General features: G+C 36.6%; 1 long non-coding RNA gene across 1 annotated transcript; it reads left to right on the forward strand.

Annotated features, from left to right (window-relative positions):
- The first annotated feature begins 1,006 nt into the window (after window positions 1-1,006).
- Window positions 1,007-17,706, forward strand: LOC138312492 (uncharacterized). Its single transcript, XR_011206962.1, has 3 exons — window positions 1,007-1,161; window positions 6,462-6,543; window positions 17,582-17,706. It is a non-coding gene; the product is annotated as an uncharacterized lncRNA (long non-coding RNA).
- The last annotated feature ends 699 nt before the right edge of the window (window positions 17,707-18,405 follow it).

Genomic DNA, 18,405 nt, shown 5'->3' on the forward strand with positions numbered 1-18,405 from the left:
AAATTTTTGCTAGCCTGTGATTGGTCAAATGTTTTCCACTGAGCTGCCTTCAATTTCACTATGAGATAGTCCAGGGGTGTAGAGATCGTAAGTGATTGGAAGCCCTGGAGTATCGAGGATGATATTATAGTATCAAGGGTATGAACTCGGCGGTCGAGAAAAAAGAACCTATTTTTAACCGTGATTATTTTAATAAATGGGTTCTATACAACATTGGCGGATATCATACCTTGAAGAGAAATAATTTATCTTTCCATTGAGTGCTTGATGAACAAAATTGGCCAAGTATTAACGAAGTTATGGCTTGATGAATCGGGAAATTTACGAAAAATATGCTAGGTAGACATTTCCCTGTCCGGTCGAAAATGTCGTCTCGGATCTAATGTGTACCTCAAAAACCAAGCCAAAATCACAAAATCTAAGCTTGTGGTGGTAAACAGTACCCATAAATGTGTTCATCCACAATCTTCTTTGGAGGTGTCATGAGCCGTACTTTGTAGAAACTCCATTTAAACATCTTGTATCTCACTTATTAGCTAATAATTCAGATATATAAACTGTAACTAATTCTCAGATCCCTGTGTGGAATTACCACAAACCAAATAAAGCTATGGTTATCTTGGAGTATAAAATAATTAAAGAAACTCAAACCGTTTTCGATGGCGGTAAAGGAGTAAAATAAGTAACTTTTGTAACTGATGAAAAATAACGAAATCGTCTTAATCCTGTTTTGATCGAGAAAAAATAGCATACGTTAGCTTTCCTTTTGTCATCGGTGTCCCAGAGTATCTATAACTAACACATTTTTTTGCATTGTAAGTAGATACCAAGGATTTATAAGTATACGTGTATATATGGTCGATACACAGCCTAGCGAATATAAATACATGTAGGTGAAGTTCTAGATACATACATGAAGCTGAGCCCCTTCCCCTCCCCCAAGTATCTCGATTAACGGGAGATAACTCTAATAAAAGATTTTTACTAAATTCAGAAAGATGGCGGGTAATAGTAGTAGTACTGTTGTTTTAGGAGGCGAAGAAAATAACAACATTTTGAACCCAGATGACTTTAAACATGGCCAGTTCAACACAGATCAGACTGATGAAGAAAGAAGAAAACTACGTCAAGAATATTTGGTCCTAATCGGTGATTTAAGACGTAGGTAATCGGTAAACACACGTGACAAGCATTTATTTATATACAAAGTTAAATGACGAAAGAAACTCTACTGAATTTTACAAACATGGGGTGTGTATTATAGCTAAATGCGTACTTACAGTATATACATGTATACGCAATGATACATACATGTAAATTTCTTCTTTCACTTTCGCTTTACCTTTTGTACGGTACCACTGGGCCGTTTTCGTTTATTCGGAACAACCGGTTAGACCGTTTGTTAAAGTCATTTTTTCAGGTAGAAATCCTGATGGACTTGTGCCGTTTTCGATTATAAATACGGTTTGACTGGTGGGAACTAACGTTAGTTGTTCGTTTATTAATTAAAGACGGACCTGGTGATTTTATATTGTTTGAAAACAATATAAAATCACCAGGTCCATCTTTAATTAATAAACGAACATCTACAATGTAGTTATACATGTAGGCCACAGCTATAATTAGAGGCCTATAATGAGAAACCTTATTTCTAGTGACAGGCGCCAACTTTTACTTAATTAAAATGGACGTTGTCATACATAATTTTGTATTTGATGGATGGACTGATGAATACAATTGAATATAAAACAGTCATGCAATTTTTTTTTCAGAAAATACGAAATTTGAAAAAAATTATTAAAAAATTGGAATGTTTAAATTTTTCAAATCTCGTATTTTCTGAAAAAAATCACATGACTGTTATATATATATTCTTCAGTCCATCCACCAAATACAAAAAATGTATGACAACATCCATTTACATTGAGTTGGCCCCCTGTGTTTTTAGTCAGTATATTAAAATCTAATCATGATGGAATGAAAGGATATCCATTATATAATTAAGTTTGTTAATATCAATGAACTTAACTTTTATCTAAGGTCACAGGACTTTTATCTAAGGTCACAGGGGTGAAATACACTAAAAAAATACAATTGTACATGTATATACTAAGAGACCTAAAGACTGGATAATATACTCATATGTGACATGCTGGAATAAAAAGCTTCTAGTTTTACTTTCAATGTCTAAAAAGATCAAATACATGTACATGTACATTGTAAATGAAAATCTTCAAATAATGAACCTTTCATATTGAGATAAAGACCTTAAAAGTATTCAGAAATTTGGCCTGTATCATATACTGGATAAAACATGTACATGTGCTGCAATATTTTTCATTAGAATGACTTTGACCTACGTATATACTTGGCAAAATATATCAGAATTTCAGAAACTGACACTTTCATCTGGGAAGGTGTTAAGTATACAATCTCTTGATTGTTTGAGTGTTTTCGATGATTGCTGCATGTGGAAACACATAACAACGTAATGTGTTTTATATAATGTAGTCACAATTACTCTATCTGCTAACGGCGCAATCATAGCAAAGCTCTAAACTACAAAAGAATGTATATGTAATGTTTCATGTGATAAAATACTGTGTACTTCTACTATATGTTGTATTGTATTAAAAGTCAGTTGACCATTAAGGCCCATTGGACCTCTTCTTAATATATGCAGTACTGTACATATGTACTACTTGCATTTTATCTACTACAGCATCACATTCTTTTAAAAACAAACCTGGCACCTACACCAGTATTTTCAGTCACTGAGATGATGGAACATATATTACTTCAGTTTTTTAGACAGAACTAGAGTACACCACAAAAATGTGAATTGTCCCTGCTCTTTTACAGTTGTTTACTTCAATGTTAGAAGTACAGCATGAATAGACACTTTCAAAACACTGAGTTGTGTCTATAATGCTAAAAACATAAAGCCAATTTAATGCAGACCTTACAATTGTCAGAATTAAGTATTGTTTACATCAGAAATATATATTCATGTATATACACATGCAGCTTATTAGCTCACCTGGTCCGAAGGACCGAGGTGTGCTTATGGGATACCGCAGCGTCCGGCGTCCGTCAACAATCGACTTCTTCTCCATAACTGCTTGTCAGATTTCAACAAAATTTGACTGGTAGTATCCTTATGGGCTACTAACTGAAAATTGTACAAATGATGGGGCTGATCCCCTGGGGGCCTGAGGGGCAGGGCCAAAAGGGGTCAATTTGGCTATTTCCATATAAACAACTTCTTCTCTGAAACCAAGCATGGGATAGCACCCATAATGCAATGTTTGCATCCTTATAGGGTGGGGATTCAAAATTGTACAAATGATGGGGCTGACCCCCAGGGGGCCTGAGGGGCGGGGTCAAATGGGGTCAATTTGACTATTTCCATAAAAACGACTTCTTCTCTGAAACTAAGCAAGAGATAGCACTTATAATGCAATGGTAGTATCGTTATAGGGTAGGGATTCAAAATTGTACAAATGATGGGGCTGACCCCTGGGGGACCTGAGGGGCGGGGTCAAAAGGGGTCAATTTGGCTATTTCCATATAAACAACTTCTTCTCTGAAACCAAGCATGGGATAGCACCCATAATGCAATGGTAGCATTCTTATAGGGTGGGGATTCAAAATTGTACAAATGGTAGGGCTGACCTCCCGGGGGCCTGATGAGGGGCGGTGTCAAAAGGGGCCAAATTTGGCTATTTCCATATAAATGACTTCTTCTCTGAAACTAAGCATGGTATAGCAACCCATAATGCAATGGTAGCATCCTTATAGGGTGGGGATTCCAAATTGTGCAAATGATAGGGCTGACCCCCCCCTGGGGCTTGAGGGGGCGGGGTCAAAAGGGGTAAATTTGGCTTTTTCCATATAAATGACTTCTTCTCTGCAACTAAGCGTGGTATGGCACCAATAATGCAATGGTAGCATCCTTATAGGGTGGGGATTTCAAATTGTGCAAATGATGGGGCTGAACCCCCGGGGGCCTGAAGGGCGGGGTCAAAAGGGGCCAATTTGGCTATTTCCATATAAACAACTTCTTCTCTGAAAATAAGCATGGGATAGCACCCATAATACAATGGTAGCATCCTTATAGTTTGGGGATTCAAAATTATGCAAATGATAGGGCTGACCCCCCAGGGGCCTGAGGGGTGGGGTCAAAAGAGGTCACTTTGGCTATTCCATATAAATGACTTCTCTGACTGCAACTAAGCATGGTATAGCAACCCATAATGCAATGTTTGCATCCTTATAGGAGTGGGGATTCCAAATTGTTGCAAATGAATTAGGGCTGACCCCCCCGAGGGCCTGAGGGGCGGGGTCAAAAATTGGGTCAATTCCATATAAATGACTTTTTCTCTGCGCAACTTAAAACATGGGATTTACGCCTCAAAATGCAATGGTTACATCCTTATAGGGTGGGGATTCAAAAATTTTGCAAAATGATGGGGCATGACCCCCCCGTGGCTCACTGAAGGGTGGGGTCAAAAGGGGGTTGATTTAGCTATATCCATACTAAAACGACTTCTTCTCATGAAAACTAAGAATGGAAGAGCACTTATAATGCAATGGTAACATCCTTATAGGGTTGGGATTTGAAATATTGTACAAATGATAGGGCTGACACCCCTGGCCTTAGACGGCTAATATATAGCGAGGTCAAAAACTGTCAATCTTGTCTAGCTACTTTCAATATAAATTACTTTGATCTCTGAACTCCTATGTATTGGGGGAAAAATTAGCATATTTGTATGGTATGAATAGGCATCATAGTATGGTTGTGATTCAAAATTAAACTTATTGGGAGGTCAATTTATGCTTATATTTTTTAGCACACCATCATATCACAGATGGTGTGGCTATTCAAATCGAATTTTGTCCGTTGTCCGTCGTCCGTGGACCGTCCGTGCCGTTCCGTTAACTCAACTCGTCTTTGTTATACGCTATTTCTCTCAGAAAGTAACTGAAGGGATCTGTCCCACATTTCATATGTAGGTTTCCCCTAGGGACCTAGTTGTGCATTATTGCATTATGGGAACAATCCGGTTAACACAAGATGGCCGCCAGGAAGCCATCATTGGAATTTTGATACTTAAAGATTTGTTATCGCTATTTCTCAGAAAAGTACTGAAGGGATCTTTCTCAAATTTCATATGTAGGTTTTCCTAGGGGCCCTAGTTGTAGTGCATATTGAATTCAGGGACTCAATCGTCGGTGAACAAGATTGCCGCCAGGCAGCCATCCTGGATTTTGATACTTGAAGTTTGTATTATCGCTGTTTCTCAGAAAAGTACTGAAGGGACCTTTCTCAAATTTTATATGTAGGTTCCCCTATGGCCGTAGTTGTGCATATTGCATTTTGGGACCAATCGGTTAACAAGATGGGCCGCCAGGTCAGCCATCTTTGATTATTGTGTGAATTCTTAAAGTTTGTTATTTCTCTATTTTCTCAGAAAGTACTGAAGGTATCTTTCTCAAAATTTCATATGTAGGTTCCCCTAGGGGGCCTAGTTGTGCATATTGCATTTTGGGACCAATCGTTGAACAAGATGGCCGCCAGGCAGACCGCCATCTTGGATTTTGATTCTTAAAGTTTGTTATCGCTATTTCTCAGAAAGTACTTAAGGGATCTTTCTCAAATTTCATATTGTAGGTTTCCCTAGGGCCCTAGTTGTGCATAATGGGCGTTTTTGGATCGATCGGTCAACAAACATGCCGCCAGGCAGCCATCTTGGATTTTGTAGTTAAAGATTGTTATCGCTATTTCTCACCAAAGTACTGAAGTGAATCTTTCATAATATTTCATATGTAGGTTCCCCTAGGGGTATTGTTGTGCATATTGCATTTTGGGACCAATCGGTTAACAAGATGGCCGCCAGGCAGCCATCTTGGATTTTGATAGTTAAAGATTGTTATCACTATTTCTCACAAAGTACTGAAGGGATCTTTCTCATATTTCATATGTAGGTTCCCCTTGGGCCCTAGTTGTGCATAATGCGTTTTTGGATCGATCGATCAACAAGAATGGCCGCCAAGGAGTCATCTTGGATTTCGATAGTTTGAAGTTTGTTACTGCTATTTCTCAGAAAGTACTGAAGCGATCTGTCTCAAATTTTATATGTAGTATGTTTGCAAAAGTTTGAAAAGCAGAGAAAAGATCCCTCTTTCCATTGTCAGACATAGATCATTCTTTGGTGGGGGGCGCCAAGATCCCACTGGGATCTCTTGTTCTGATTGTCAGAGTCTTGTGATAATTACTAACAAAAAACCAGGTGAGCGATTACAGGCCCTCTGGGCCTCTTGTTATTACTTTATTATATTGATTACGTTGATACAAAAAAAAAGAGAAATGAAAAATAAATTACAATCTCTTTTGTATATGTTATGTATAAGTACATATTACTTGTTAATATTTTTCTGACTGGATGACATTGTAGAAAATCAGCCTGACTTTACTGACCCAAGCTCTTGACCGACTGGATGATGCGCTTACTGAAACAATTGAACTTTCCAAAAATGGTAAGTCATGTACAGTATACATGTATAATTTTGTTATAGTATCAGTATATAAGATATTTTGAAATAATTTAATTGCCTTGTTTGCCGTTATATACCCTGGTAATCTCCTTTTACTGATAGATCTCTTATAGATAAAGATATGTACCACAATAGATTTTACTTTTTTGGAGCACATTGCATATGGACTAAATTAAAACATGGACATCATTGAATACTTGTTATAAATGTAGCTTGATTTCTTCACCTAATGGGGCCATATTTAAAGGTAGGTTTCGCCCAACCAAAAAAATATTTTTTTTTTGTGAAATGCGATAAGCGGAAGAAAAGATGAAAAAACACAATTAAAATATCTCAATTTAATTTCTTTATGTGTTTGAGATTGAACAAATGTGTCCTTGAATACAAAATTGAAGGAAATCCTTGATTTATTACGGTGGTCCCGTCAGACAAAATAATATTGCAAATGAAGCTGCGATGGATTGTGTTGTCGAAGTTTTGGCGCATGCCGCATTGTCCACGCACTAAAAGTAAACAAAATGTCTGAACGAAAGTGTGTGCGATGAAAAAAATATATCTGAATCGGCAACAAAGAGGAGGAAATAATAATGGATTCGGTAGCACCCTAGGATATCAATAGGGAATTAAATTCAGAGATGACATGTAGCAATAGAAGAAACAGAAGCCACATCTCAAGCGGAACTTGACGGGATCTGTTGGGACTCGTGTAACGGCATTGCACGTGGTGAGTTTAAAAATTTCAACACATAATGCCAGCGCACAAACAGCCGCAGACTAACTACATGTATATTTGGAGTACAAAGTTAGCGAGCGTATGTAAGTAACATGAAGTGTTTTAGATTATATGATATGTATAAAACAGTCCCTCGCACTTCGATTTGTTGTTGTTATTTTTTTTACTAAACATGCCGTGGCAAGACTGTCACTTCTTTCTGACATTTTGTTGCAGAACGCTTCCGTTTGTTTGCTGCGGCCTCGTTTTGGAAAAAAATACGTCATGTTCTATGTAAAGCTTGACTTCGCTCTATTTTTAGAGGAGTATTTTCCTGGTCAAGCTAGGCAACTGACCACCCATATTGTTCGCTGTATGCATTGAAAATGATCTGAAGATTATATCTATGTATAGGATAAATTTTCAATTTCGTAGTCTTTATATTTCATGGGCGAAACCTACCATATGGACTAAATTAAAACATGGACATCATTGAATACTTGTTATAAATGTAGCTTGATTTCATCACCTAAGGGGCCATTTTAATATTTCCAATTCCGCTCTATGTTCTATGGGATTTTTTAAGATAATTTCATGCAGTGAACAGATCATTCATAAAGCAAACAAAATATATTCACCTTCAGGCAAAAAGATTTTTTTTTATCCCGCGCTTTCTCGGAAACGGGGGGATATTACGGGGTCGCCACTGTCGATGGACCTTATTTAGCGGAGTTATGGCCTTTTGAATTACTTAAAACGGCATTTTCTGCCTCAATAAATGTTACAAATGTAAACCAATTTTCTTCAAACTTGTTGACAAGCTTAAATGTCTTAAGGGCTGGACCAAGTTTGATCGCGATTTTCAACAGACCTTATTTAGCGGAGTTATGGCCCTTTGCTTAAATAAAAAAAAAAGTCATTTTCTGCCACTTCCGTACAATAATTGTAATTGATATCAACTGATTTTCTTCAAACTTGGTAACAAGGTTGAATGCCTTAAGTGCCTGGCCAAGTTTGATCAACTCTTTCAGAGGATGTTATTTATCAAAGTTATGGCCCTTTAATTTACTACAAATGTCATTTTTCTGCAGTTTCTGTGTAATATAACTAACAAATGTTAAAACTAATATTATTAAAACTCGGTAACAAAGTTAAATGCCTTAAGGGCTTAGCCGAGTTTGATCGCCACTTTTGGCAGATTTTAATTAGCAGAGTTATGGCCCTTTGATTTAATAAAAGAAAGATATTTTCTGCCACTTCCATACAATACTTGTAATAAATATTAACCAATTTTCTTCAAACTTGGTAACAAAGTTAAATGTCTTAAGGGCTCGGCCAAGTTCAATCGCCACTTGCGACTGACCTTCTTTAGCAGAGTTATGGCCCTTTGATTTCATATAGAGAAAAAAAGTCATTTTATGCCATTTCCCTGCAATAATTCTAATAAATATTAACCAATTTTTTTCAAACTTGGTAACAAGGTAAAATGCCTTAAGGGCTTGGCCAAGTTCAATTGCCACTTTTGGATGACATTATGTAGTGGAGTTATGGCCCTTTGATGTACTAAAAACGTCATTTTCTGCCATTTCCTGTGCAATAATTGTAACAAATGTAAATAGATTTTCTTAAAAGTTAGTATCAAAGTTAAATGCCTTAAGAGCTCAGCCAAGTTTAATAGTCACTTTCAGCAGACATTATTTAACACAGATTATGCCCCCTTCACTTACTAAAAAATCCATTTTCCTTCTTCAAACAGTTTCCTTTACCCCATAATCTTTTGTTTGTGACGTCACATGGTAACAGGCGCCATTGTCCTGGTCTCCGGTAAGTCGGAGGCTTTTTTTCACTTATTATAAGTTAATCAACAGTCAATCGCTGTGAAAGTCGGCACGAGACAGACATAAGACAAGCTCCACAAGGAGCGGGTGGTTTCGGGACCCATCCCCCGCCAGAAGAAGAACATTTCACCACTTCCGTCATGGGATCTAAGGAGGTCGCATCATCGTTAAGCGACAAGAAGAGTGATTCGCGTTCCGGGAGACAAAAAGGGAACAGACGCAGTTCAAATCCATTTGTTTCGGACATCTGGATCTGTAAACTATGCACAAAATCGGATAATGGAAATCCCGACGCAAAGATGCTCGAGTGTGAGCGGTGCAAAGATCGTTTTTGCATCGCTTGTTTACGGAAGGACGATAAGGAGTACGAGTTTCTTAACAACACGGACAGTATGTGGTTCTGTACGCCATGCAGTGTATCGGTAAGGAAAAATCTCCACACAGAAGCTATTGTGGAAAATAAATGTGCGGAGATCTTGGCCGCGTACGTTGACAGGATCGTCAAGCTCGAAAATGACATCAAGTCCATGTGTGGAGCCGAGGAGGTCAGATCTATCATCCAAGAAGAACTGGAAAAACGGTCTGTAAGTCATCCAAAAGATACACCAAATTCCAAAGAAACTACATCTAGATCTACTGTTTTATCGGAAATCAACGACAAGAAACGCAGAGAAAAAAACCTTATAGTTTTCGGGATCGACGAAAAAAAGGATAACGAGGAAACGAAGCATGCGGATGAAGAAACAGTTAAAAAGCTACTGCAAACTTGCAAAGTGTCACCTGAAGGATTAAGTAACATTTCTAAGATTATCAGGCTCGGCAAAAAGCAAGACGAGAAATCACGACCCATCTTAATCAGCCTCGGCAGCAATTCCGATAAAGCTGAGTGTTTCAAAAACATCCGAAACCTACAAAATAGTGATTTCAAATCTATTCGAATTAGTAATGATTTGACGAAAGCAGAAAGAGAGGAAGAGGCAGCTTTAAGAGCAGAAGCAAAGCACAGAAACGAACAAGAAAATTCAGGTTTTGTTTACCGCGTGAGAGGGCCCCCTTGGAACCGGAAAATCATGAAAATCAAAACGAAAACTCAGGTCAAACCCTAACGGAAAAGCTGACCTGTTTTTACACCAATGCAGACAGTCTGTTAAACAAAATGGGTGAGTTAAAACTGAGGATTCAAGAGAAAAAAACGAGTATAGATGTAATAGGTATAACTGAAATCTACCCTAAGAATTATAGATTTCTACCTACTAAAGCAGAACTGAACATCCCGGGATATGAACTTTTTATCAATGAACACGACCCAAACCGACGCCGCGGAATAGGCATTTACATCAAGGAAGGCCTCAAACCAGTGGAAGTTAACGTTAAAACAACCTTTAAAGAGAGTGTCTGGGTAAAACTAAAATCATCAGATAGGGAAAGTGTCTCGATTGGCTGTGTCTATAGAAGTCCAAATTCAGAGAAGGAAAACAATGATGAACTACATAAATTAATAACCACTGTTTTGACAGATAAAGTGTTTTCGCGATTGCTAATTTTCGGTGACTTCAATTATCCTAATATAGACTGGAACACATGGATTTCACGGGGAGATACACGTGGAGAAAATTTTATAGAACTTCTGAGAGATAATTTCCTCTATCAACATTCAACTGAATGTACGCGAGTTCGAACGGGAAACGAGGCGAATATCCTCGACTTGATTTTGAGTAGCGATGAAGAATCAGTGAGTGATATTAGTTACAATAGCCCTATAGGCAACAGTGATCATCTTCTTCTATATTTTGAATACGTGTTTCGTAAAGGAGAACATACAAATTTTCAGACAGGTTACAATTACCGTAAAGGAAACTACAATAATATGAAACGGGATCTGCAGGAAATAAATTGGATTGAAACTTTGTCCGATCTAAATACTGAAGAGGCCTATGATACGTTTCTAAAGATATTCAACGTTTGCGGAAAAACATATCCCACAAAAGAGAAATTATGGAGCGCACACTAAAAACGGCGTAGCCTTAAGCGGAGATCTTCGGAAAAAAAATCAATAAGAAACATCGTGCATGGACGAGATTTATAGAAACTAAATCACAAGATAGATATAAGGAGTATGCTAAACGCAGAAATCAGGTCAAATGGGAACTCCGAAGGGCAAGAAAAGAAATGGAAAAAGAAATTGCACTTAGTGCGAAATACCAACCCAAACGGTTCTGGAAATACATAAACTCTAAAAGGAAAGTAAGGTCTGGAATTTCAGACCTCAGAGGTTTAAACGGCGACCCTTCCGAAATGGCAACGAGTGATTCAGATAAAGCAGAGGTATTGGTAAATTTCTTCACGAGTGTATTTACCAAAGAGCCACCGGGAGAACTACCCCCGTTTCCAGCGAGAGCAATTAATAACGTATTCGAAGAGAAATCAATTAACGAAGATCTAGTGAAGAAATTATTTTCCAATTTGGATGATAGCAAATCACCTGGACCGGACGCGATGCACCCTAAAGCCCTGAAAGAACTTGTGATGTTTTGTGTTTACCCATTTCTATAATTTTCAATAAGTCCCTTTCGGAAGGCAAACTGCCACAATCATGGAAGGATGCGAACATTACGGCAATTTACAAAAAAAGGTTCAAAATCAGATCCTGGAAATTACCGTCCCGTTAGTCTAACTAGTATAATCGTTAAAACAATGGAAAAACTTATACGCGATGACATAGTCAAGCATATGCAAGTGAACAACTTATTTAGCAGCAATCAATTTGGGTTTCTCCCTGGAAGATCAACAACACTTCAAATGTTAATCGTTCTGGATGAGTGGACACGTATGTTGGATTCAGGAGGAGAAATTGATGTTATTTACATGGACTTCATGAAAGCCTTCGATAAAGTCCCTCATCGTCGGCTGATACACAAATTGTACAAATGTGGAATCGGCATGAGAACTGTTAAATGGATAGAAAATTTCCTAAACGATAGACATCAAAAAGTGGTTGTGAACGGAACCACATCAAAATTACAGACTGTTCTAAGCGGAATTCCCCAAGGCAGTGTTTTAGGTCCTATATTATTTGTTAGCACGATGGAGCGTAGCTTATAGCATACCCCCTAGTTTTGAAAATCACCTTGTGAACAGGATATCTCAAGTTATACACCATTAACAGCAATGGAATTTGGCAGAGACATGTAGTTAGAGATAAGGACGGAACTGATAAAACTTGGCGACATCAGACATAAACTGTATTTTTGAGGAATTAAATAATATTTCATTCCTTCTTTGTCTATAGTAATATTTTAAATGAGAAACACAATGCATTATGGGAAATTATATGGCCGACGGCACCAAACGAAGAGAAATCAATTCACGAAGATCTAGTGAAGAAATTATTTTCCAATTTGGATGATAGCAAATCACCTGGACCGGACGCGATGCACCCTAAAGCCCTGAAAGAACTTTGTGATGTTTTGTGTTTACCCATTTCTATAATTTTTAATAAGTCCCTAACGGAAGGCAAACTGTACCAATCATGGAAGGATGCGAAAATTACGGCAATTTACAAAAAAGGTTCAAAATCAGATCCTGGAAATTACCGTCCCGTTAGTCTAACTAGTATAATCGTTAAAACAATGGAAAAACTTATACGCGATGACATAGTCAAGCATATGCAAGTGAACAACTTATTTAGCAGCAATCAATTTGGGTTTCTCCCTGGAAGATCAACAACACTTCAAATGTTAATCGTTCTGGATGAGTGGACACGTATGTTGGATTCAGGAGGAGAAATTGATGTTATTTACATGGACTTCATGAAAGCCTTCGATAAAGTCCCTCATCGTCGGCTGATACACAAATTGTACAAATATGGAATCGACATGAGAACTGTTAAATGGATAGAAAATTTCCTAAAAAATAGACATCAAAAAGTGGTTGTGAACAGAACCACATCAAAATTACAGACTGTTCTAAGCGGAATTCCCCAAGGCAGTGTTTTAGGTCCTATATTATTTGTTAGCACGATGGAGCGTAGCTTATAGCATACCCCCTAGTTTTGAAAATCACGTTGTGAACAGGATATCTCAAGTTATACACCATTAACAGCAATGAAATTTGGCAGAGACATGTAGTTATAGATAAGGACGGAACTGATAAAACTTGGCGACAAACAGACATAAACTGTATTTTTGAGGAATTAAATAATATTTCATTCCTTCTTTGTCTATAGTAATATTTAAATGAGAAACACAATGCATTATGGGAAATTATATGGCCGACGGCACCACTTCATACAAAGAAATATAGTTTAAGAAAATATTAAGGCAATTAAGAAACATTCATTATTTTTCTACTCTTAAATATGTTACTCAAAGTGTCATGACATCATAATTATCTGTGTTGGATAATGTATATTCCCTGGACAGTGTCACTAGTCAGGTGCCCTAGTTTCATCTAGATGCTGTTTATAGGCCTATATGTGTGTAAATGTGTTACATATACCCTTTACTGTTAAAGGGAAAAACAATGGTTGAGAGTTGATTAATGTATTTTGTTATCAAGGTCCTGAGAAAGGCTCGACTGTAGCTGCCAATGTCAATTTGTTGACCCGTAGTACACATTCCGTTGTTATGAGACCCAGCCAATACAACTTGTGCATTGTTATCTTAATTGTCAAATTTATATTGTGTTGAAGAAAATGAGATAAAAGATAAGTAATTAATTTCAACGTATTGAAGCGAATTCAGTTTACCTCTTAAAACCAGGACAGCCAAACATCTTTGATTTTTTTTGTCACCTATAATGAATTAAGCCCTCCTCCAGCAGGTATCTTTTAAAAGTCTAGTCAACTTAACACTTTGATTATACATAGTTGTACATGTGTGATACCGATAAGCAATCATACAGGAAAAAGTTTCCCCAAATATTTTTTATCATATTACAATATTCTGATAAATTTGAATAAACAGCATTGTTAAATTTTGAATTTTATTAAATTTTCTAATATTGAAGTTAAGTTGATGCTATTTGAATTGGTCCCAACAATATTTTTACTAAGAAGATGCTGCTTCTTCATACGCTCACACTAAAATCCTGCTCAGAAAAAAAAAATGTTCTGCACAAATCATTTTTTTTTATAAAACTGTTGATCTATATACAACTTAACATTTGATTAATGACATCTGTCTTGAAAGAATTTTATAATTGTTTTAATACCAACATTGATAACAATTAAATACCAGTGGTCATTTGAATTGTCCTAATTAATTATTAGTTTAAACAGTGCATATGAATGATAATCAAGAATATTTATAGTCAAAACCAATTATTGAACATTAATTAACTGGACCATCGTGCTACGAGGCCATTGGCCTCTTGTTATTATCCCCTGCCCAACGAATTCGAAGTTGGCGGGGGATATATACAAATGGGTTCCGTCCGTCGGTCCGTCTGTCCGTACGAATGGTTTCCGGAGCATAACTCTAAAACTAGTAGAAATATTTCCACAAAACTTCATACACACATTGATCTTATGATCTAGTAGTGCCTTTTGCTATTTTTAGGTTTTCATTGTCTGCATTTTTTCCGTAACCATGGAAACATTGCTGAAAATATCATATTTTGTACCAGGTTCGTTTCTGGAGCATAACTCTAAAACCAGAAGAGATATTTCCACGAAACTTCATAGACACATTGTTCTTATGGTCTAGTAGTGCCTTTTGCTATTTTTCGGTTTTCATTTTTTGCACTTTTTTCCGTAACCATGGAAACATTGCTGAAAATATCATATATTTTTGTACCAGGTTCGTTTCCGCAGCATAACTGGAAAAACGGTTGAGATATATGCACGGAACTCCATAGGCACATTAGTCTTATGGTCTAGTAGTGCCTTTTGCTATTTTAAGGTTTTCACTTTTTGTACTTTTTTCTGTAACCATGGAAACATTGCTGAAAATGGCAGATTTTTGCGTAAGAATCGTTTCTGGAGCACAACTCTAAAACCAGCAGAGATATTTCCATGAAACTTCATAGATACATTGTTCTTATGGTCTAGTAGTGCCTTTTGCTATTTTTAGGTTTTTACTTTTCGTGCTTTTTTCTGTAACCATAGAAACATTGCTGAAAATGGCAGATTTTTTGTGCAAGAATCGTTTCCGGAGCACAACTCTAAAACCAGCAGAGATATTTCCATGAAACTTCATAGACACATTGTTCTTATGGTCTAGTAGTGCCTTTTGCTATTTTTCGGTTTTCATTTTTTGCACTTTTTCCGTAACCATGGAAACATTGCTGAAAATATCATATTTTTGTACCAGGTTCGTTTCCGCAGCATAACTGGAAAACCGGTTGAGATATATGCACGGAACTCCATAGGCACATTAGTCTTATGGTCTAGTAGTGCCTTTTGCTATTTTAAGGTTTTCACTTTTTGTACTTTTTTCTGTAACCATGGAAACATTGCTGAAAATGGCAGATTTTTGCGTAAGAATCGTTTCTGGAGCACAACTCTAAAACCAGCAGAGATATTTCCATGAAACTTCATAGATACATTGTTCTTATGGTCTAGTAGTGCCTTTTGCTATTTTTAGGTTTTTACTTTTCGTGCTTTTTTCTGTAACCATAGAAACATTGCTGAAAATATCATATTTTTGTAGCAGGTTCATTTCCGGAGCATAACTCTAAAACCAGCAGAGATATTTCCACGAAACTTCATAGACACATTCTTTTTATGGTCTAGTTGTACCTTTTGCTATTTTTAGGTTTTCATTTTTTGCACTTTTTCTGTACCATGGAAACATTGCTGAAAATATCATGGTAAATGGTAAATGTTACTTTGCAAAACTCCACCCATCTTTGTGTATATAGTCTAATATAAATGTCAAGGCTGTATACCTGATTCAACAATTGCAGCCCCGCTCTACTTGAATTATACACCATCTTTCTTTAGCTCAACTTCCTTTTTCCTGGTTTTTTCATACACATAAATCTCCACAATCAAACTTACTTCAGCTTTGATATCTCCATTGGCGGGGGATCTGAATGACTATGTCCTTGTTTATATTAATGACATGCCGGAGAATGTCACATCATCGTGTCCTCTATTCGCTGACGATACAAAATTATACCGGAAGATGGACACGGACGAGGATCAGGAAATCTTGCAAAAAGATTTAAATAATCTCCAAAAATGGTCAGATGATTGGCTACTAAAGTTTCATCCGAACAAATGTAAGGTACTTCAGGTCAAGGGATCACCTAACAATAGAATATATCGACTCGCAAACCAAACTGGGGACGTGGTTCTGGAGAAAATCACCAACGAGAAAGATTTAGGAGTCACTGTGGACACTAATTTGGACTTCCGAACTCACATCCAAAATTCAATAAACAAAGCTAATTCTGTACTCGGAATCATAAGAAGAGCATTCACTTTTTTGGATGAACCGATGTTCAAGTAATTATTCAAGGCGCTCGTGAGACCACATCTCGAGTATGCGGCCAGTGCATGGAGCCCATACAAACTTATGGATATCCAGACGCTGGAGAATGTACAAAGAAGAGCTACAAAACTTCGACCCGGACTTAAGGATCTCACATACAAAGAGCGCTTAGCTAAACTGAAATTACCAACAATTAAACATCGGTGGTTTCGAGGTGATCTAATAAACGTTTTCAAAATAGTAAAGAAAAAGTTTGATGAAAAAGTCACTTCCGAGCTGCTTGTGTTTGATAAAAACGAAAAGAACTCGAGGACATAAATTTAAGTTGTATAAACAACGTTGCTGTACTGAACTGAGGAGAAATTTGTTCACCTTCAAAGTAGTGGAAAGTTGGAACAATTTACCAGAAATAGTCGTGAACGCTGAAACCACAAAAGACTTCGAAATCCTCTTAGATAACCACTTAAAGGACAACATTTATAATAATTATTGATATATGTATATATATGAGCTAACAAATACCTGTACCATTGACATAATTGTAATGTATATTTTGATGTTTTATGATATGGACATAGAGGCTTCTAGCCTACGTCCATTAACTTCAATTAAATCAATTAAATTAAATACATGTTTTATCATAAAATAACTAATAAAACATCTTACTTCCGAATAAGGCTTCAGTTTATTTTTTCATGTTTCAACCAAGGTTAAACCTAACCTCAATAATGTTTACCTACAATATGTCCTGAAAGCAGGGAATGGAAATTCCAAGAATTTGCTTGTTTTTTGTATAAGCTAGTGGAAAAAAATTAATGGAAAAAATGTAAACATGAAATTAGGCTTACTAATTGACAATAGCAATGCATTGACACTAAGATTGCACTTCTTCCTTCAACTGATAAATTAAAAAACTTGGAAGTCAAAAAATGAATTAAATTGATCAGTTCTGTTTGAATAACCTGTGCTTGTTGATGAATTTACTTTTGGTTTGTATCTTTTAATTATTTGCCTGTTTGTATTTTTTCATACAGTAAAGAAGTCAGCAGAAAAAGTGCTTGATTCAATGGCTGTTCGAATAATTTGTAGTTATAGCCGTGAACAAGCCCAGAATGTTCGGACAGATTTTGTCAAATTTGTGCCAGAAGAGTTTGCTGAAAAATTGGTAAGGGTACCCTCGAAAGGTGATACAATTGAATTGAACTTAAATTAACTCTGAAAAAATTTAATTATGAAGATATCAACATTTTAATGAAACACAATCTTGACTAATGCATACTATGTTTATACAAAAACAAAATAAAAAGTAAATCTTTTGTTTCTGAGCAGATTACGTTTTGTCGGTGGGCGCCAGAATGGAGTGAAAAATCTGGACCTGTGAAAATATCTGCTCAAGGATGGTGTGCCCTAGGCAAGGCCACACATAAATTCTTCAGCAAATCCACCAGCCCTTCATATCATGTATGTTTTAAGTAGATTTAATTTGATATTGCATAATTTGGTGTTTTCTTTGTTCTCTCTTTTGTTTATATGTGTGTATAAGGGAATTACGATACAGTAGTATCTTTATCTTATTTATGAATGATTATACAGTGTCAGTATATACTAGACATTTTTTTTTTAAATTCGTTCTCTCCTCTGAAAGATCAATATATTTTCTGTTTCCATCCTGAAAGTAGGAAAATTTTTAAATGTACACCATGTCTTCAGGACATAAATCAATCAAGGAGGTAATGCATATTAAGAGTAAAACTTGTTCATTCTGTTTATGTATGTATTGCATTGTTGATTCAGGAGTGGGAACCTTACAAAAGAGAACTTTTGCCACTTTCCAATTGGAAAGGCAAGTAAATCCAGG

This window comes from Argopecten irradians, unplaced genomic scaffold (assembly GCF_041381155.1).
Source record: "Argopecten irradians isolate NY unplaced genomic scaffold, Ai_NY scaffold_0340, whole genome shotgun sequence".
In the NCBI taxonomy this organism is placed as follows: Eukaryota; Metazoa; Mollusca; class Bivalvia; order Pectinida; family Pectinidae; genus Argopecten; species Argopecten irradians.